The sequence below is a fragment of the Hyperoodon ampullatus genome, assembly GCF_949752795.1.
Source record: "Hyperoodon ampullatus genome assembly, chromosome: 3".
In the NCBI taxonomy this organism is placed as follows: Eukaryota; Metazoa; Chordata; class Mammalia; order Artiodactyla; family Ziphiidae; genus Hyperoodon; species Hyperoodon ampullatus.
The window spans coordinates 38,877,237-38,900,788 of record NC_136916.1 but is presented as its reverse complement, the minus strand read 5'-3'; positions in this window follow the sequence as shown (position 1 = coordinate 38,900,788).

The window sequence follows — 23,552 nt, the reverse complement described above, 5'->3', positions numbered from 1 at the left end:
CAGCAATTTTCATAATAGCCAAGACACGGAAGCAACCATAATGTCCATCACCAGATGAATGGATAAAGAAGAAGTGGTCCATGTACACAATGGAATATTAGCCATGGAAAACAATGAAGCACTGCTCTTTGAGGCACCATAGATGAGCCTAGAGATAATCACAGAACATGAGGTAAGTCGGAAAGCAAAAGACATATCTTATGATATCACTTATAGGCATTATCTAACAACTGACACAAATGAACGTATTTCCACAGAGAAAGACTCTCACAGACATAGAAAACACACTATGCTTATCTAAAAGGAAAGGTGCGGAGAATGGAAAAATTAAGGTTATGGTTAACATACGTGTACAAATACCTATTAAAGACATCTATCGAAACGACCGACCATATAACAAGAGAGGTCTACGGAACACCCTGAAAGAATTTACATGGGAGGAGGATGTGTATATGAATATACATATATATATATATATGTAATGTACAAATGAACCAGATTGTGTACACCTAGGACAAACAATATTCTAAACATTACCCCGATTAAAAACATTCAAACAATGAACAAGAAGTAATGTGACATAAACTTATGGGGGTTTTTCCTGGCACATTCCATTGTAATTTACAACCTAGGAACAGGACTTCCAGAAAGGCTCTGCTGTCCTAGTAACCAGATTTGGGAATGGAGAAATGCTGCCGCCTTGTGGCCGTTTCCCTCAACAGCAGCTTTAAACCCAGTGCTAAAGGTCACTAAATATTCACACTCATTGCAGGCCTGTAAATGACACCTGCCCTCAAAAAAATTCCTGGGGTCAAAACTCGACCAAAAAATTCAAAAGAGGGCAACCTTCAAAGATAACAATTTCAAGAGGTTTATGGTACCCACCGTTTCTTTTCCTGTTTTTGTTTCACAGAAATTTTAAAAGGCGTGGAAAAATGCTGAACATTAGGAATACTTAAAGACATGCAAATCCAAATTACAAAAACCTATCAGCTCACACCAGTCACAATGGCCATCAGCAAAAATTCTGCAAACAATAAATGCTGAAGGGGTTGTAGAGACATGCCTACCCTTGGTTCAACATGGGACATGGTAAGAGCCAGTAATGAAAACACAAAGGAGGTGCCTTGAAAAGGTAAATATTGAGCTACCATTCAATCAAGGATACCCACTGCTGGACCTATCGCCTGAGAGGATGAGAATCAAAAGGCCACAGGCTGGACTTCACTGGTGGCGCAGTGGTTGAGAGCCCGCCTGCCGATGCAGGGGACACGGGTTCGTGCCCCGGTCCGGGAAGATCCCACATGCCGTGGAGCAGCTGGTCCCGTGAGCTATAGCTGCTGGGCCTGCGTGTCCGGAGTCTGTGCTCCGCAACGGGAGAGGCCACGGCAGCGAGAGGCCTGTGTACCACAAAAAAAAGACACGGGCTGGCCATCCTGCACTCCAGCAATATTTACCATAGCCAACACTTGGAAGCAACGAACATGTCCATCAACAGAGGAATGCACAAAGAAAAATGGTCCATGTACACAATGGAATATGACTCCAATAAAGAAATATAAATTCAATTTAGAACAGCAACATAAGTAAGGAGACATCAGCTTTTGGGGATTTATCCGGGCACATTCCACTCGAATTTATAGCCGAGGAACACCACTGGCAGGTAGGTCTCTTTCCCAAATTACCAGATTGGGAAAGCAGAAATGCTGCCACCCTCTGGCCGTTACCTGCAACAGCAGCTTTAAAACCTGTGCTAAGGGTCACTTCATATGCACCAGTACTGGAGGGCTGTAAATGAAACCTGCCCTCAAAATGTCTTGAGGGAGGTAATGGCCAAAATATTTCAAAATGTCACACATACTTCAAGAAAACAATTTGAAGAGGTAAGCTGTACTCACAGTTTGAAGGAAAAAAGGACATGCCAGAAAGCTCAATTTCAAGGGATTATGAGATGCATGCAAATCCAACCACAAATAGGTATCAGCTCACACTAGTCAGAATAAACCTCAACAAAAACCTGCAAACAATAAATGCTGAAGGTGTTATGGAGAAGTGCATACCCTCAACTTTAAGTGGGACGTAACCTGGCAAGAGCCATAATGAGAACAGAATGGAGGTGCCTTTACAAGGTAAACATTTTGCTACCATAGGACGCACAAGGCCCAATCCTGGGCCTATAACCTAAGAAGGCAGGATTGGAAGTCACAGGCAGGCAAATGTGCATTGCCGCAGTATTAAAATAGCCAAGACGTGGAAGCAACCAAAAAGTCCATCAACAGATGAGTGGACAAAGAAGAACTGGTACATGTACAGACGGAATATTAGCCAAGGAGAAAAAGGACACAATGCCATTTGCAGCACCGTAGATGAATCTAGAGGTAATCACACAACTTGTAGTAAGTCAGAAAGAGAAAGACACATATCGTATGATATCACTTATAGGTGTTACCTAAAAATTGATATCAGTGAAGATATTTCCACACAGAAGGGCAATCACAGATTCATTAAACAAACTTATGGTTCACCAATGGAAAGGTGTGAGAATTGGATCCATTTGGATATTGGGGTTAACAGACATATACAAACATAGGTGAAATATATAATCCCCAATATCCTACAGAATACCAAGAGAAGACTACTCCACATTCTCTCATAACGTACATGGGAAAACGATCCCAGGAGAGTAGACATATGTATATGTGTAAAAGAATCACATCTTGCACACCTAAAACAAGCCAAACATTGTAATCAAACTGGCTGTGATAAAAAAATAAAAATTAAATTGAAAAAACGAGCAAGAAGTAGTGAGACATAAACATAAGGGCCTTTATCCTGGCACATTCCATTCTAAATTACAACCTAGAACACGACTTCCATTGAGGCCCTGTGGCCCTAGTTACCAGATTTGGTAAAGGAGAACTGCTGCCACCTTGTGGCCCTTTCACACAACAGCAGCTTTAAACCCAGCGTTAATGGTCAGTTGATATTCAAAATACTTCCGGGCCTGTAAATGACACCTGCCCTGCAAACAAATGCTGGGGTCCAATACCGACCAAAAAATTCAAAAGACCTCGACATTTCAAAAAGACAGTTTCAAGAGGCATATTTTACACACATTTGTGTTCTGTTTCTTTCTTTTCTTTTATTTTGTTAAAAAGAATGGGAAGGGAAAAAGGCTGAACATTAGGAATTAATAAAGCCATGCAAATCCAGTGTATAAAAGCGTTCACCTCACAGCCGTCAGAATGATCATCAGCAAAAAAAAGTCTACAACGAATAAATGCTGAAGGGGTTTTAGAGAACTGCGTACCCTTTAGCTGCTGGTGGGATATAACCTGGTAAGAGCCAGTAGTGAGAACAGAATGGAGGTGCGTTTAAAGGTAAAAATTCAGCTACCATGTGATCTGGTAGGCCCACGGATGGGCCTATCACCTGGGTAGACCAGAATCAAAAGGACACAGGCTGGCAATCCTGCACTGCAACAACATGTACCATAGCCAAGACCTGGAAGAAACCAAAATGTCCATCAACAGAAATATGCACCAAGAAGAAGCCGGCCATGTACCCAATGGAATATTAACCATGGAGAAGCATGGAACAGTGCCGCTGGCAACACCATAGAAGGATCTAGAGATAATCACCCAACTTGAAGTAAGAAAGAAACCGAAAGACAGATATCCTATGACATCACTTATAGCTCTTACCTAAAAATTGATACCTATAAAATAATTACCAAGAGAAGGACAGGCATAGATTCAGAAAACCAAATTATGTTTAACCAAACGGAAAGGTGTAAGGAATATGTGAATTAGGATATGGGGGTTATCAGACATGTACTAATACATATGAAATATATAATCACAAAATACCTATGGAATACGAAGAGAGGTCTACTCCACACTCCATAATAACATACACGGGATAGGATCCAAAGAGGAATAGACAGATACATTGCTATGATGGAGCAGAATCTGTACACCTAGGAGAATCTACATTTTTATCAAATTTGCTCTGATAATGAATAAAAATTAAATTTAAAAAACAAACAAAAATGTAAGAGATATAAGTTCTTGGGCGTTTGCACTGGCACATTCCACTCTAATTTGCAGCTTACTAACATGACTTCCAGGAAAGCTCTGTTGCCCAAAACCCAGAGTTAGAAATGTAGAAATGCTGCCGCCTTGTGGCCAGTTCCCGCAAGGCCGGCTTTAAACCCACAGCTAATGGTCACGTAACATTCACAAGGATTCAGGGCTGTAAAGGACACCTCCTGTCAAAAAGTGTCCTGAGGTACGGAATGGCCAAAAAAATTCAAAACTGGCAAATTTTTCAAGGAGATCGTATGGAGAGGTAAGTTTTACTCACTCTTTTTCAAAAAAGAGGAAAATGGATAAAAGCTCAACGTCAGGTATTATTAGCCTCATGCAAATCTAACCTACAGAAAGGTTTCAACTCACACATGTCAAGTACCATCAGCAAAAAGTCTACAAACAATTAATGCCGAAGGGGTTTTAGAGAACTGGGTACCCTCTAGCTGCTGGTGAGATGTAAAGGGGTAACAGCCAATAATGAGCAGAGAAAGGAGCTGCGTTTATAAGTAAAAATGGAGCCACCATTCCATTCAGCAGGCCCACTGCTGAGCCTCTCACCTGAGAAGACCAGAGTCGAGAAGGCACAGGCTTCAACAGCTGCACTGCAGCAATTTTCATAATAGCCAAGACACGGAAGCAACCATAATGTCCATCACCAGATGAATGGATAAAGAAGAAGTGGTCCATGTACACAATGGAATATTAGCCATGGAAAACAATGAAGCACTGCTCTTTGAGGCACCATAGATGAGCCTAGAGATAATCACAGAACATGAGGTAAGTCGGAAAGCAAAAGACATATCTTATGATATCACTTATAGGCATTATCTAACAACTGACACAAATGAACGTATTTCCACAGAGAAAGACTCTCACAGACATAGAAAACACACTATGCTTATCTAAAAGGAAAGGTGCGGAGAATGGAAAAATTAAGGTTATGGTTAACATACGTGTACAAATACCTATTAAAGACATCTATCGAAACGACCGACCATATAACAAGAGAGGTCTACGGAACACCCTGAAAGAATTTACATGGGAGGAGGATGTGTATATGAATATACATATATATATATATATGTAATGTACAAATGAACCAGATTGTGTACACCTAGGACAAACAATATTCTAAACATTACCCCGATTAAAAACATTCAAACAATGAACAAGAAGTAATGTGACATAAACTTATGGGGGTTTTTCCTGGCACATTCCATTGTAATTTACAACCTAGGAACAGGACTTCCAGAAAGGCTCTGCTGTCCTAGTAACCAGATTTGGGAATGGAGAAATGCTGCCGCCTTGTGGCCGTTTCCCTCAACAGCAGCTTTAAACCCAGTGCTAAAGGTCACTAAATATTCACACTCATTGCAGGCCTGTAAATGACACCTGCCCTCAAAAAAATTCCTGGGGTCAAAACTCGACCAAAAAATTCAAAAGAGGGCAACCTTCAAAGATAACAATTTCAAGAGGTTTATGGTACCCACCGTTTCTTTTCCTGTTTTTGTTTCACAGAAATTTTAAAAGGCGTGGAAAAATGCTGAACATTAGGAATACTTAAAGACATGCAAATCCAAATTACAAAAACCTATCAGCTCACACCAGTCACAATGGCCATCAGCAAAAATTCTGCAAACAATAAATGCTGAAGGGGTTGTAGAGACATGCCTACCCTTGGTTCAACATGGGACATGGTAAGAGCCAGTAATGAAAACACAAAGGAGGTGCCTTGAAAAGGTAAATATTGAGCTACCATTCAATCAAGGATACCCACTGCTGGACCTATCGCCTGAGAGGATGAGAATCAAAAGGCCACAGGCTGGACTTCACTGGTGGCGCAGTGGTTGAGAGCCCGCCTGCCGATGCAGGGGACACGGGTTCGTGCCCCGGTCCGGGAAGATCCCACATGCCGTGGAGCAGCTGGTCCCGTGAGCTATAGCTGCTGGGCCTGCGTGTCCGGAGTCTGTGCTCCGCAACGGGAGAGGCCACGGCAGCGAGAGGCCTGTGTACCACAAAAAAAAGACACGGGCTGGCCATCCTGCACTCCAGCAATATTTACCATAGCCAACACTTGGAAGCAACGAACATGTCCATCAACAGAGGAATGCACAAAGAAAAATGGTCCATGTACACAATGGAATATGACTCCAATAAAGAAATATAAATTCAATTTAGAACAGCAACATAAGTAAGGAGACATCAGCTTTTGGGGATTTATCCGGGCACATTCCACTCGAATTTATAGCCGAGGAACACCACTGGCAGGTAGGTCTCTTTCCCAAATTACCAGATTGGGAAAGCAGAAATGCTGCCACCCTCTGGCCGTTACCTGCAACAGCAGCTTTAAAACCTGTGCTAAGGGTCACTTCATATGCACCAGTACTGGAGGGCTGTAAATGAAACCTGCCCTCAAAATGTCTTGAGGGAGGTAATGGCCAAAATATTTCAAAATGTCACACATACTTCAAGAAAACAATTTGAAGAGGTAAGCTGTACTCACAGTTTGAAGGAAAAAAGGACATGCCAGAAAGCTCAATTTCAAGGGATTATGAGATGCATGCAAATCCAACCACAAATAGGTATCAGCTCACACTAGTCAGAATAAACCTCAACAAAAACCTGCAAACAATAAATGCTGAAGGTGTTATGGAGAAGTGCATACCCTCAACTTTAAGTGGGACGTAACCTGGCAAGAGCCATAATGAGAACAGAATGGAGGTGCCTTTACAAGGTAAACATTTTGCTACCATAGGACGCACAAGGCCCAATCCTGGGCCTATAACCTAAGAAGGCAGGATTGGAAGTCACAGGCAGGCAAATGTGCATTGCCGCAGTATTAAAATAGCCAAGACGTGGAAGCAACCAAAAAGTCCATCAACAGATGAGTGGACAAAGAAGAACTGGTACATGTACAGACGGAATATTAGCCAAGGAGAAAAAGGACACAATGCCATTTGCAGCACCGTAGATGAATCTAGAGGTAATCACACAACTTGTAGTAAGTCAGAAAGAGAAAGACACATATCGTATGATATCACTTATAGGTGTTACCTAAAAATTGATATCAGTGAAGATATTTCCACACAGAAGGGCAATCACAGATTCATTAAACAAACTTATGGTTCACCAATGGAAAGGTGTGAGAATTGGATCCATTTGGATATTGGGGTTAACAGACATATACAAACATAGGTGAAATATATAATCCCCAATATCCTACAGAATACCAAGAGAAGACTACTCCACATTCTCTCATAACGTACATGGGAAAACGATCCCAGGAGAGTAGACATATGTATATGTGTAAAAGAATCACATCTTGCACACCTAAAACAAGCCAAACATTGTAATCAAACTGGCTGTGATAAAAAAATAAAAATTAAATTGAAAAAACGAGCAAGAAGTAGTGAGACATAAACATAAGGGCCTTTATCCTGGCACATTCCATTCTAAATTACAACCTAGAACACGACTTCCATTGAGGCCCTGTGGCCCTAGTTACCAGATTTGGTAAAGGAGAACTGCTGCCACCTTGTGGCCCTTTCACACAACAGCAGCTTTAAACCCAGCGTTAATGGTCAGTTGATATTCAAAATACTTCCGGGCCTGTAAATGACACCTGCCCTGCAAACAAATGCTGGGGTCCAATACCGACCAAAAAATTCAAAAGACCTCGACATTTCAAAAAGACAGTTTCAAGAGGCATATTTTACACACATTTGTGTTCTGTTTCTTTCTTTTCTTTTATTTTGTTAAAAAAAATGGGAAGGGAAAAAGGCTGAACATTAGGAATTAATAAAGCCATGCAAATCCAGTGTATAAAAGCGTTCACCTCACAGCCGTCAGAATGATCATCAGCAAAAAAAAGTCTACAACGAATAAATGCTGAAGGGGTTTTAGAGAACTGCGTACCCTTTAGCTGCTGGTGGGATGTAACCTGGTAAGAGCCAGTAGTGAGAACAGAATGGAGGTGCGTTTAAAGGTAAAAATTCAGCTACCATGTGATCTGGTAGGCCCACTGATGGGCCTATCACCTGGGTAGACCAGAATCAAAAGGACACAGGCTGGCAATCCTGCACTGCAACAACATGTACCATAGCCAAGACCTGGAAGAAACCAAAATGTCCATCAACAGAAATATGCACCAAGAAGAAGTCGGCCATGTACCCAATGGAATATTAACCATGGAGAAGCATGGAACAGTGCCGCTGGCAACACCATAGAAGGATCTAGAGATAATCACCCAACTTGAAGTAAGAAAGAAACCGAAAGACAGATATCCTATGACATTACTTATAGCTCTTACCTAAAAATTGATACCTATAAAATAATTACCAAGAGAAGGACAGGCATAGATTCAGAAAACCAAATTATGTTTAACCAAACGGAAAGGTGTAAGGAATATGTGAATTAGGATATGGGGGTTATCAGACATGTACTAATACATATGAAATATATAATCACAAAATACCTATGGAATACGAAGAGAGGTCTACTCCACACTCCATAATAACATACACGGGATAGGATCCAAAGAGGAATAGACAGATACATTGCTATGATGGAGCAGAATCTGTACACCTAGGAGAATCTACATTTTTATCAAATTTGCTCTGATAATGAATAAAAATTAAATTTAAAAAACAAACAAAAATATAAGAGATATAAGTTCTTGGGCGTTTGCACTGGCACATTCCACTCTAATTTGCAGCTTACTAACATGACTTCCAGGAAAGCTCTGTTGCCCAAAACCCAGAGTTAGAAATGTAGAAATGCTGCCGCCTTGTGGCCAGTTCCCGCAAGGCCGGCTTTAAACCCACAGCTAATGGTCACGTAACATTCACAAGGATTCAGGGCTGTAAAGGACACCTCCTGTCAAAAAGTGTCCTGAGGTAGGGAATGGCCAAAAAAATTCAAAACTGGCAAATTTTTCAAGGAGATCGTATGGAGAGGTAAGTTTTACTCACTCTTTTTCAAAAAAGAGGAAAATGGATAAAAGCTCAACGTCAGGTATTATTAGCCTCATGCAAATCTAACCTACAGAAAGGTTTCAACTCACACATGTCAAGTACCATCAGCAAAAAGTCTACAAACAATTAATGCCGAAGGGGTTTTAGAGAACTGGGTACCCTCTAGCTGCTGGTGAGATGTAAAGGGGTAACAGCCAATAATGAGCAGGGAAAGGAGCTGCGTTTATAAGTAAAAATGGAGCCACCATTCCATTCAGCAGGCCCACTGCTGAGCCTCTCACCTGAGAAGACCAGAGTCGAGAAGGCACAGGCTTCAACAGCTGCACTGCAGCAATTTTCATAATAGCCAAGACACGGAAGCAACCATAATGTCCATCACCAGATGAATGGATAAAGAAGAAGTGGTCCATGTACACAATGGAATATTAGCCATGGAAAACAATGAAGCACTGCTCTTTGAGGCACCATAGATGAGCCTAGAGATAATCACAGAACATGAGGTAAGTCGGAAAGCAAAAGACATATCTTATGATATCACTTATAGGCATTATCTAACAACTGACACAAATGAACGTATTTCCACAGAGAAAGACTCTCACAGACATAGAAAACACACTATGCTTATCTAAAAGGAAAGGTGCGGAGAATGGAAAAATTAAGGTTACGGTTAACATACGTGTACAAATACCTATTAAAGACATCTATCGAAACGACCGACCATATAACAAGAGAGGTCTACGGAACACCCTGAAAGAATTTACATGGGAGGAGGATGTGTATATGAATATACATATATATATATATATGTAATGTACAAATGAACCAGATTGTGTACACCTAGGACAAACAATATTCTAAACATTACCCCGATTAAAAACATTCAAACAATGAACAAGAAGTAATGTGACATAAACTTATGGGGGTTTTTCCTGGCACATTCCATTGTAATTTACAACCTAGGAACAGGACTTCCAGAAAGGCTCTGCTGTCCTAGTAACCAGATTTGGGAATGGAGAAATGCTGCCGCCTTGTGGCCGTTTCCCTCAACAGCAGCTTTAAACCCAGTGCTAAAGGTCACTAAATATTCACACTCATTGCAGGCCTGTAAATGACACCTGCCCTCAAAAAAATTCCTGGGGTCAAAACTCGACCAAAAAATTCAAAAGAGGGCAACCTTCAAAGATAACAATTTCAAGAGGTTTATGGTACCCACCGTTTCTTTTCCTGTTTTTGTTTCACAGAAATTTTAAAAGGCGTGGAAAAATGCTGAACATTAGGAATACTTAAAGACATGCAAATCCAAATTACAAAAACCTATCAGCTCACACCAGTCACAATGGCCATCAGCAAAAATTCTGCAAACAATAAATGCTGAAGGGGTTGTAGAGACATGCCTACCCTTGGTTCAACATGGGACATGGTAAGAGCCAGTAATGAAAACACAAAGGAGGTGCCTTGAAAAGGTAAATATTGAGCTACCATTCAATCAAGGATACCCACTGCTGGACCTATCGCCTGAGAGGATGAGAATCAAAAGGCCACAGGCTGGACTTCACTGGTGGCGCAGTGGTTGAGAGCCCGCCTGCCGATGCAGGGGACACGGGTTCGTGCCCCGGTCCGGGAAGATCCCACATGCCGTGGAGCAGCTGGTCCCGTGAGCTATAGCTGCTGGGCCTGCGTGTCCGGAGTCTGTGCTCCGCAACGGGAGAGGCCACGGCAGCGAGAGGCCTGTGTACCACAAAAAAAAGACACGGGCTGGCCATCCTGCACTCCAGCAATATTTACCATAGCCAACACTTGGAAGCAACGAACATGTCCATCAACAGAGGAATGCACAAAGAAAAATGGTCCATGTACACAATGGAATATGACTCCAATAAAGAAATATAAATTCAATTTAGAACAGCAACATAAGTAAGGAGACATCAGCTTTTGGGGATTTATACGGGCACATTCCACTCGAATTTATAGCCGAGGAACACCACTGGCAGGTAGGTCTCTTTCCCAAATTACCAGATTGGGAAAGCAGAAATGCTGCCACCCTCTGGCCGTTACCTGCAACAGCAGCTTTAAAACCTGTGCTAAGGGTCACTTCATATGCACCAGTACTGGAGGGCTGTAAATGAAACCTGCCCTCAAAATGTCTTGAGGGAGGTAATGGCCAAAATATTTCAAAATGTCACACATACTTCAAGAAAACAATTTGAAGAGGTAAGCTGTACTCACAGTTTGAAGGAAAAAAGGACATGCCAGAAAGCTCAATTTCAAGGGATTATGAGATGCATGCAAATCCAACCACAAATAGGTATCAGCTCACACTAGTCAGAATAAACCTCAACAAAAACCTGCAAACAATAAATGCTGAAGGTGTTATGGAGAAGTGCATACCCTCAACTTTAAGTGGGACGTAACCTGGCAAGAGCCATAATGAGAACAGAATGGAGGTGCCTTTACAAGGTAAACATTTTGCTACCATAGGACGCACAAGGCCCAATCCTGGGCCTATAACCTAAGAAGGCAGGATTGGAAGTCACAGGCAGGCAAATGTGCATTGCCGCAGTATTAAAATAGCCAAGACGTGGAAGCAACCAAAAAGTCCATCAACAGATGAGTGGACAAAGAAGAACTGGTACATGTACAGACGGAATATTAGCCAAGGAGAAAAAGGACACAATGCCATTTGCAGCACCGTAGATGAATCTAGAGGTAATCACACAACTTGTAGTAAGTCAGAAAGAGAAAGACACATATCGTATGATATCACTTATAGGTGTTACCTAAAAATTGATATCAGTGAAGATATTTCCACACAGAAGGGCAATCACAGATTCATTAAACAAACTTATGGTTCACCAATGGAAAGGTGTGAGAATTGGATCCATTTGGATATTGGGGTTAACAGACATATACAAACATAGGTGAAATATATAATCCCCAATATCCTACAGAATACCAAGAGAAGACTACTCCACATTCTCTCATAACGTACATGGGAAAACGATCCCAGGAGAGTAGACATATGTATATGTGTAAAAGAATCACATCTTGCACACCTAAAACAAGCCAAACATTGTAATCAAACTGGCTGTGATAAAAAAATAAAAATTAAATTGAAAAAACGAGCAAGAAGTAGTGAGACATAAACATAAGGGCCTTTATCCTGGCACATTCCATTCTAAATTACAACCTAGAACACGACTTCCATTGAGGCCCTGTGGCCCTAGTTACCAGATTTGGTAAAGGAGAACTGCTGCCACCTTGTGGCCCTTTCGCACAACAGCAGCTTTAAACCCAGCGTTAATGGTCAGTTGATATTCAAAATACTTCCGGGCCTGTAAATGACACCTGCCCTGCAAACAAATGCTGGGGTCCAATACCGACCAAAAAATTCAAAAGACCTCGACATTTCAAAAAGACAGTTTCAAGAGGCATATTTTACACACATTTGTGTTCTGTTTCTTTCTTTTCTTTTATTTTGTTAAAAAAAATGGGAAGGGAAAAAGGCTGAACATTAGGAATTAATAAAGCCATGCAAATCCAGTGTATAAAAGCGTTCACCTCACAGCCGTCAGAATGATCATCAGCAAAAAAAAGTCTACAACGAATAAATGCTGAAGGGGTTTTAGAGAACTGCGTACCCTTTAGCTGCTGGTGGGATGTAACCTGGTAAGAGCCAGTAGTGAGAACAGAATGGAGGTGCGTTTAAAGGTAAAAATTCAGCTACCATGTGATCTGGTAGGCCCACGGATGGGCCTATCACCTGGGTAGACCAGAATCAAAAGGACACAGGCTGGCAATCCTGCACTGCAACAACATGTACCATAGCCAAGACCTGGAAGAAACCAAAATGTCCATCAACAGAAATATGCACCAAGAAGAAGTCGGCCATGTACCCAATGGAATATTAACCATGGAGAAGCATGGAACAGTGCCGCTGGCAACACCATAGAAGGATCTAGAGATAATCACCCAACTTGAAGTAAGAAAGAAACCGAAAGACAGATATCCTATGACATCACTTATAGCTCTTACCTAAAAATTGATACCTATAAAATAATTACCAAGAGAAGGACAGGCATAGATTCAGAAAACCAAATTATGTTTAACCAAACGGAAAGGTGTAAGGAATATGTGAATTAGGATATGGGGGTTATCAGACATGTACTAATACATATGAAATATATAATCACAAAATACCTATGGAATACGAAGAGAGGTCTACTCCACACTCCATAATAACATACACGGGATAGGATCCAAAGAGGAATAGACAGATACATTGATATGATGGAGCAGAATCTGTACACCTAGGAGAATCTACATTTTTATCAAATTTGCTCTGATAATGAATAAAAGTTAAATTTAAAAAACAAACAAAAATGTAAGAGATATAAGTTCTTGGGCGTTTGCACTGGCACATTCCACTCTAATTTGCAGCTTACTAACATGACTTCCAGGAAAGCTCTGTTGCCCAAAACCCAGAGTTAGAAATGTAGAAATGCTGCCGCCTTGTGGCCAGTTCCCGCAAGGGCGGCTTTAAACCCACAGCTAATGGTCACGTAACATTCACAAGGATTCAGGGCTGTAAAGGACACCTCCTGTCAAAAAGTGTCCTGAGGTACGGAATGGCCAAAAAAATTCAAAACTGGCAAATTTTTCAAGGAGATCGTATGGAGAGGTAAGTTTTACTCACTCTTTTTCAAAAAAGAGGAAAATGGATAAAAGCTCAACGTCAGGTATTATTAGCCTCATGCAAATCTAACCTACAGAAAAGTTTCAACTCACACATGTCAAGTACCATCAGCAAAAAGTCTACAAACAATTAATGCCGAAGGGGTTTTAGAGAACTGGGTACCCTCTAGCTGCTGGTGAGATGTAAAGGGGTAACAGCCAATAATGAGCAGAGAAAGGAGCTGCGTTTATAAGTAAAAATGGAGCCACCATTCCATTCAGCAGGCCCACTGCTGAGCCTCTCACCTGAGAAGACCAGAGTCGAGAAGGCACAGGCTTCAACAGCTGCACTGCAGCAATTTTCATAATAGCCAAGACACGGAAGCAACCATAATGTCCATCACCAGATGAATGGATAAAGAAGAAGTGGTCCATGTACACAATGGAATATTAGCCATGGAAAACAATGAAGCACTGCTCTTTGAGGCACCATAGATGAGCCTAGAGATAATCACAGAACATGAGGTAAGTCGGAAAGCAAAAGACATATCTTATGTTATCACTTATAGGCATTATCTAACAACTGACACAAATGAACGTATTTCCACAGAGAAAGACTCTCACAGACATAGAAAACACACTATGCTTATCTAAAAGGAAAGGTGCGGAGAATGGAAAAATTAAGGTTACGGTTAACATACGTGTACAAATACCTATTAAAGACATCTATCGAAACGACCGACCATATAACAAGAGAGGTCTACGGAACACCCTGAAAGAATTTACATGGGAGGAGGATGTGTATATGAATATACATATATATATATATGTAATGTACAAATGAACCAGATTGTGTACACCTAGGACAAACAATATTCTAAACATTACCCCGATTAAAAACATTCAAACAATGAACAAGAAGTAATGTGACATAAACTTATGGGGGTTTTTCCTGGCACATTCCATTGTAATTTACAACCTAGGAACAGGACTTCCAGAAAGGCTCTGCTGTCCTAGTAACCAGATTTGGGAATGGAGAAATGCTGCCGCCTTGTGGCCGTTTCCCTCAACAGCAGCTTTAAACCCAGTGCTAAAGGTCACTAAATATTCACACTCATTGCAGGCCTGTAAATGACACCTGCCCTCAAAAAAATTCCTGGGGTCAAAACTCGACCAAAAAATTCAAAAGAGGGCAACCTTCAAAGATAACAATTTCAAGAGGTTTATGGTACCCACCGTTTCTTTTCCTGTTTTTGTTTCACAGAAATTTTAAAAGGCGTGGAAAAATGCTGAACATTAGGAATACTTAAAGACATGCAAATCCAAATTACAAAAACCTATCAGCTCACACCAGTCACAATGGCCATCAGCAAAAATTCTGCAAACAATAAATGCTGAAGGGGTTGTAGAGACATGCCTACCCTTGGTTCAACATGGGACATGGTAAGAGCCAGTAATGAAAACACAAAGGAGGTGCCTTGAAAAGGTAAATATTGAGCTACCATTCAATCAAGGATACCCACTGCTGGACCTATCGCCTGAGAGGATGAGAATCAAAAGGCCACAGGCTGGACTTCACTGGTGGCGCAGTGGTTGAGAGCCCGCCTGCCGATGCAGGGGACACGGGTTCGTGCCCCGGTCCGGGAAGATCCCACATGCCGTGGAGCAGCTGGTCCCGTGAGCTATAGCTGCTGGGCCTGCGTGTCCGGAGTCTGTGCTCCGCAACGGGAGAGGCCACGGCAGCGAGAGGCCTGTGTACCACAAAAAAAAGACACGGGCTGGCCATCCTGCACTCCAGCAATATTTACCATAGCCAACACTTGGAAGCAACGAACATGTCCATCAACAGAGGAATGCACAAAGAAAAATGGTCCATGTACACAATGGAATATGACTCCAATAAAGAAATATAAATTCAATTTAGAACAGCAACATAAGTAAGGAGACATCAGCTTTTGGGGATTTATACGGGCACATTCCACTCGAATTTATAGCCGAGGAACACCACTGGCAGGTAGGTCTCTTTCCCAAATTACCAGATTGGGAAAGCAGAAATGCTGCCACCCTCTGGCCGTTACCTGCAACAGCAGCTTTAAAACCTGTGCTAAGGGTCACTTCATATGCACCAGTACTGGAGGGCTGTAAATGAAACCTGCCCTCAAAATGTCTTGAGGGAGGTAATGGCCAAAATATTTCAAAATGTCACACATACTTCAAGAAAACAATTTGAAGAGGTAAGCTGTACTCACAGTTTGAAGGAAAAAAGGACATGCCAGAAAGCTCAATTTCAAGGGATTATGAGATGCATGCAAATCCAACCACAAATAGGTATCAGCTCACACTAGTCAGAATAAACCTCAACAAAAACCTGCAAACAATAAATGCTGAAGGTGTTATGGAGAAGTGCATACCCTCAACTTTAAGTGGGACGTAACCTGGCAAGAGCCATAATGAGAACAGAATGGAGGTGCCTTTACAAGGTAAACATTTTGCTACCATAGGACGCACAAGGCCCAATCCTGGGCCTATAACCTAAGAAGGCAGGATTGGAAGTCACAGGCAGGCAAATGTGCATTGCCGCAGTATTAAAATAGCCAAGACGTGGAAGCAACCAAAAAGTCCATCAACAGATGAGTGGACAAAGAAGAACTGGTACATGTACAGACGGAATATTAGCCAAGGAGAAAAAGGACACAATGCCATTTGCAGCACCGTAGATGAATCTAGAGGTAATCACACAACTTGTAGTAAGTCAGAAAGAGAAAGACACATATCGTATGATATCACTTATAGGTGTTACCTAAAAATTGATATCAGTGAAGATATTTCCACACAGAAGGGCAATCACAGATTCATTAAACAAACTTATGGTTCACCAATGGAAAGGTGTGAGAATTGGATCCATTTGGATATTGGGGTTAACAGACATATACAAACATAGGTGAAATATATAATCCCCAATATCCTACAGAATACCAAGAGAAGACTACTCCACATTCTCTCATAACGTACATGGGAAAACGATCCCAGGAGAGTAGACATATGTATATGTGTAAAAGAATCACATCTTGCACACCTAAAACAAGCCAAACATTGTAATCAAACTGGCTGTGATAAAAAAATAAAAATTAAATTGAAAAAACGAGCAAGAAGTAGTGAGACATAAACATAAGGGCCTTTATCCTGGCACATTCCATTCTAAATTACAACCTAGAACACGACTTCCATTGAGGCCCTGTGGCCCTAGTTACCAGATTTGGTAAAGGAGAACTGCTGCCACCTTGTGGCCCTTTCACACAACAGCAGCTTTAAACCCAGCGTTAATGGTCAGTTGATATTCAAAATACTTCCGGGCCTGTAAATGACACCTGCCCTGCAAACAAATGCTGGGGTCCAATACCGACCAAAAAATTCAAAAGACCTCGACATTTCAAAAAGACAGTTTCAAGAGGCATATTTTACACACATTTGTGTTCTGTTTCTTTCTTTTCTTTTATTTTGTTAAAAAGAATGGGAAGGGAAAAAGGCTGAACATTAGGAATTAATAAAGCCATGCAAATCCAGTGTATAAAAGCGTTCACCTCACAGCCGTCAGAATGATCATCAGCAAAAAAAAGTCTACAACGAATAAATGCTGAAGGGGTTTTAGAGAACTGCGTACCCTTTAGCTGCTGGTGGGATATAACCTGGTAAGAGCCAGTAGTGAGAACAGAATGGAGGTGCGTTTAAAGGTAAAAATTCAGCTACCATGTGATCTGGTAGGCCCACGGATGGGCCTATCACCTGGGTAGACCAGAATCAAAAGGACACAGGCTGGCAATCCTGCACTGCAACAACATGTACCATAGCCAAGACCTGGAAGAACCCAAAATGTCCATCAACAGAAATATGCACCAAGAAGAAGTCGGCCATGTACCCAATGGAATATTAACCATGGAGAAGCATGGAACAGTGCCGCTGGCAACACCATAGAAGGATCTAGAGATAATCACCCAACTTGAAGTAAGAAAGAAACCGAAAGACAGATATCCTATGACATCACTTATAGCTCTTACCTAAAAATTGATACCTATAAAATAATTACCAAGAGAAGGACAGGCATAGATTCAGAAAACCAAATTATGTTTAACCAAACGGAAAGGTGTAAGGAATATGTGAATTAGGATATGGGGGTTATCAGACATGTACTAATACATATGAAATATATAATCACAAAATACCTATGGAATACGAAGAGAGGTCTACTCCACACTCCATAATAACATACACGGGATAGGATCCAAAGAGGAATAGACAGATACATTGATATGATGGAGCAGAATCTGTACACCTAGGAGAATCTACATTTTTATCAAATTTGCTCTGATAATGAATAAAAATTAAATTTAAAAAACAAACAAAAATGTAAGAGATATAAGTTCTTGGGCGTTTGCACTGGCACATTCCACTCTAATTTGCAGCTTACTAACATGACTTCCAGGAAAGCTCTGTTGCCCAAAACCCAGAGTTAGAAATGTAGAAATGCTGCCGCCTTGTGGCCAGTTCCCGCAAGGCCGGCTTTAAACCCACAGCTAATGGTCACGTAACATTCACAAGGATTCAGGGCTGTAAAGGACACCTCCTGTCAAAAAGTGTCCTGAGGTAGGGAATGGCCAAAAAAATTCAAAACTGGCAAATTTTTCAAGGAGATCGTATGGAGAGGTAAGTTTTACTCACTCTTTTTCAAAAAAGAGGAAAATGGATAAAAGCTCAACGTCAGGTATTATTAGCCTCATGCAAATCTAACCTACAGAAAGGTTTCAACTCACACATGTCAAGTACCATCAGCAAAAAGTCTACAAACAATTAATGCCGAAGGGGTTTTAGAGAACTGGGTACCCTCTACCTGCTGGTGAGATGTAAAGGGGTAACAGCCAATAATGAGCAGAGAAAGGAGCTGCGTTTATAAGTAAAAATGGAGCCACCATTCCATTCAGCAGGCCCACTGCTGAGCCTCTCACCTGAGAAGACCAGAGTCGAGAAGGCACAGGCTTCAACAGCTGCACTGCAGCAATTTTCATAATAGCCAAGACACGGAAGCAACCATAATGTCCATCACCAGATGAATGGATAAAGAAGAAGTGGTCCATGTACACAATGGAATATTAGCCATGGAAAACAATGAAGCACTGCTCTTTGAGGCACCATAGATGAGCCTAGAGATAATCACAGAACATGAGGTAAGTCGGAAAGCAAAAGACATATCTTATGATATCACTTATAGGCATTATCTAACAACTGACACAAATGAACGTATTTCCACAGAGAAAGACTCTCACAGACATAGAAAACACACTATGCTTATCTAAAAGGAAAGGTGCGGAGAATGGAAAAATTAAGGTTACGGTTAACATACGTGTACAAATACCTATTAAAGACATCTATCGAAACGACCGACCATATAACAAGAGAGGTCTACGGAACACCCTGAAAGAATTTACATGGGAGGAGGATGTGTATATGAATATACATATATATATATATATGTAATGTACAAATGAACCAGATTGTGTACACCTAGGACAAACAATATTCTAAACATTACCCCGATTAAAAACATTCAAACAATGAACAAGAAGTAATGTGACATAAACTTATGGGGTTTTTTCCTGGCACATTCCATTGTAATTTACAACCTAGGAACAGGACTTCCAGAAAGGCTCTGCTGTCCTAGTAACCAGATTTGGGAATGGAGAAATGCTGCCGCCTTGTGGCCGTTTCCCTCAACAGCAGCTTTAAACCCAGTGCTAAAGGTCACTAAATATTCACACTCATTGCAGGCCTGTAAATGACACCTGCCCTCAAAAAAATTCCTGGGGTCAAAACTCGACCAAAAAATTCAAAAGAGGGCAACCTTCAAAGATAACAATTTCAAGAGGTTTATGGTACCCACCGTTTCTTTTCCTGTTTTTGTTTCACAGAAATTTTAAAAGGCGTGGAAAAATGCTGAACATTAGGAATACTTAAAGACATGCAAATCCAAATTACAAAAACCTATCAGCTCACACCAGTCACAATGGCCATCAGCAAAAATTCTGCAAACAATAAATGCTGAAGGGGTTGTAGAGACATGCCTACCCTTGGTTCAACATGGGACATGGTAAGAGCCAGTAATGAAAACACAAAGGAGGTGCCTTGAAAAGGTAAATATTGAGCTACCATTCAATCAAGGATACCCACTGCTGGACCTATCGCCTGAGAGGATGAGAATCAAAAGGCCACAGGCTGGACTTCACTGGTGGCGCAGTGGTTGAGAGCCCGCCTGCCGATGCAGGGGACACGGGTTCGTGCCCCGGTCCGGGAAGATCCCACATGCCGTGGAGCAGCTGGTCCCGTGAGCTATAGCTGCTGGGCCTGCGTGTCCGGAGTCTGTGCTCCGCAACGGGAGAGGCCACGGCAGCGAGAGGCCTGTGTACCACAAAAAAAAGACACGGGCTGGCCATCCTGCACTCCAGCAATATTTACCATAGCCAACACTTGGAAGCAACGAACATGTCCATCAACAGAGGAATGCACAAAGAAAAATGGTCCATGTACACAATGGAATATGACTCCAATAAAGAAATATAAATTCAATTTAGAACAGCAACATAAGTAAGGAGACATCAGCTTTTGGGGATTTATCCGGGCACATTCCACTCGAATTTATAGCCGAGGAACACCACTGGCAGGTAGGTCTCTTTCCCAAATTACCAGATTGGGAAAGCAGAAATGCTGCCACCCTCTGGCCGTTACCTGCAACAGCAGCTTTAAAACCTGTGCTAAGGGTCACTTCATATGCACCAGTACTGGAGGGCTGTAAATGAAACCTGCCCTCAAAATGTCTTGAGGGAGGTAATGGCCAAAATATTTCAAAATGTCACACATACTTCAAGAAAACAATTTGAAGAGGTAAGCTGTACTCACAGTTTGAAGGAAAAAAGGACATGCCAGAAAGCTCAATTTCAAGGGATTATGAGATGCATGCAAATCCAACCACAAATAGGTATCAGCTCACACTAGTCAGAATAAACCTCAACAAAAACCTGCAAACAATAAATGCTGAAGGTGTTATGGAGAAGTGCATACCCTCAACTTTAAGTGGGACGTAACCTGGCAAGAGCCATAATGAGAACAGAATGGAGGTGCCTTTACAAGGTAAACATTTTGCTACCATAGGACGCACAAGGCCCAATCCTGGGCCTATAACCTAAGAAGGCAGGATTGGAAGTCACAGGCAGGCAAATGTGCATTGCCGCAGTATTAAAATAGCCAAGACGTGGAAGCAACCAAAAAGTCCATCAACAGATGAGTGGACAAAGAAGAACTGGTACATGTACAGACGGAATATTAGCCAAGGAGAAAAAGGACACAATGCCATTTGCAGCACCGTAGATGAATCTAGAGGTAATCACACAACTTGTAGTAAGTCAGAAAGAGAAAGACACATATCGTATGATATCACTTATAGGTGTTACCTAAAAATTGATATCAGTGAAGATATTTCCACACAGAAGGGCAATCACAGATTCATTAAACAAACTTATGGTTCACCAATGGAAAGGTGTGAGAATTGGATCCATTTGGATATTGGGGTTAACAGACATATACAAACATAGGTGAAATATATAATCCCCAATATCCTACAGAATACCAAGAGAAGACTACTCCACATTCTCTCATAACGTACATGGGAAAACGATCCCAGGAGAGTAGACATATGTATATGTGTAAAAGAATCACATCTTGCACACCTAAAACAAGCCAAACATTGTAATCAAACTGGCTGTGATAAAAAAATAAAAATTAAATTGAAAAAACGAGCAAGAAGTAGTGAGACATAAACATAAGGGCCTTTATCCTGGCACATTCCATTCTAAATTACAACCTAGAACACGACTTCCATTGAGGCCCTGTGGCCCTAGTTACCAGATTTGGTAAAGGAGAACTGCTGCCACCTTGTGGCCCTTTCGCACAACAGCAGCTTTAAACCCAGCGTTAATGGTCAGTTGATATTCAAAATACTTCCGGGCCTGTAAATGACACCTGCCCTGCAAACAAATGCTGGGGTCCAATACCGACCAAAAAATTCAAAAGACCTCGACATTTCAAAAAGACAGTTTCAAGAGGCATATTTTACACACATTTGTGTTCTGTTTCTTTCTTTTCTTTTATTTTGTTAAAAAAAATGGGAAGGGAAAAAGGCTGAACATTAGGAATTAATAAAGCCATGCAAATCCAGTGTATAAAAGCGTTCACCTCACAGCCGTCAGAATGATCATCAGCAAAAAAAAGTCTACAACGAATAAATGCTGAAGGGGTTTTAGAGAACTGCGTACCCTTTAGCTGCTGGTGGGATGTAACCTGGTAAGAGCCAGTAGTGAGAACAGAATGGAGGTGCGTTTAAAGGTAAAAATTCAGCTACCATGTGATCTGGTAGGCCCACGGATGGGCCTATCACCTGGGTAGACCAGAATCAAAAGGACACAGGCTGGCAATCCTGCACTGCAACAACATGTACCATAGCCAAGACCTGGAAGAAACCAAAATGTCCATCAACAGAAATATGCACCAAGAAGAAGTCGGCCATGTACCCAATGGAATATTAACCATGGAGAAGCATGGAACAGTGCCGCTGGCAACACCATAGAAGGATCTAGAGATAATCACCCAACTTGAAGTAAGAAAGAAACCGAAAGACAGATATCCTATGACATCACTTATAGCTCTTACCTAAAAATTGATACCTATAAAATAATTACCAAGAGAAGGACAGGCATAGATTCAGAAAACCAAATTATGTTTAACCAAACGGAAAGGTGTAAGGAATATGTGAATTAGGATATGGGGGTTATCAGACATGTACTAATACATATGAAATATATAATCACAAAATACCTATGGAATACGAAGAGAGGTCTACTCCACACTCCATAATAACATACACGGGATAGGATCCAAAGAGGAATAGACAGATACATTGATATGATGGAGCAGAATCTGTACACCTAGGAGAATCTACATTTTTATCAAATTTGCTCTGATAATGAATAAAAGTTAAATTTAAAAAACAAACAAAAATGTAAGAGATATAAGTTCTTGGGCGTTTGCACTGGCACATTCCACTCTAATTTGCAGCTTACTAACATGACTTCCAGGAAAGCTCTGTTGCCCAAAACCCAGAGTTAGAAATGTAGAAATGCTGCCGCCTTGTGGCCAGTTCCCGCAAGGGCGGCTTTAAACCCACAGCTAATGGTCACGTAACATTCACAAGGATTCAGGGCTGTAAAGGACACCTCCTGTCAAAAAGTGTCCTGAGGTACGGAATGGCCAAAAAAATTCAAAACTGGCAAATTTTTCAAGGAGATCGTATGGAGAGGTAAGTTTTACTCACTCTTTTTCAAAAAAGAGGAAAATGGATAAAAGCTCAACGTCAGGTATTATTAGCCTCATGCAAATCTAACCTACAGAAAAGTTTCAACTCACACATGTCAAGTACCATCAGCAAAAAGTCTACAAACAATTAATGCCGAAGGGGTTTTAGAGAACTGGGTACCCTCTAGCTGCTGGTGAGATGTAAAGGGGTAACAGCCAATAATGAGCAGAGAAAGGAGCTGCGTTTATAAGTAAAAATGGAGCCACCATTCCATTCAGCAGGCCCACTGCTGAGCCTCTCACCTGAGAAGACCAGAGTCGAGAAGGCACAGGCTTCAACAGCTGCACTGCAGCAATTTTCATAATAGCCAAGACACGGAAGCAACCATAATGTCCATCACCAGATGAATGGATAAAGAAGAAG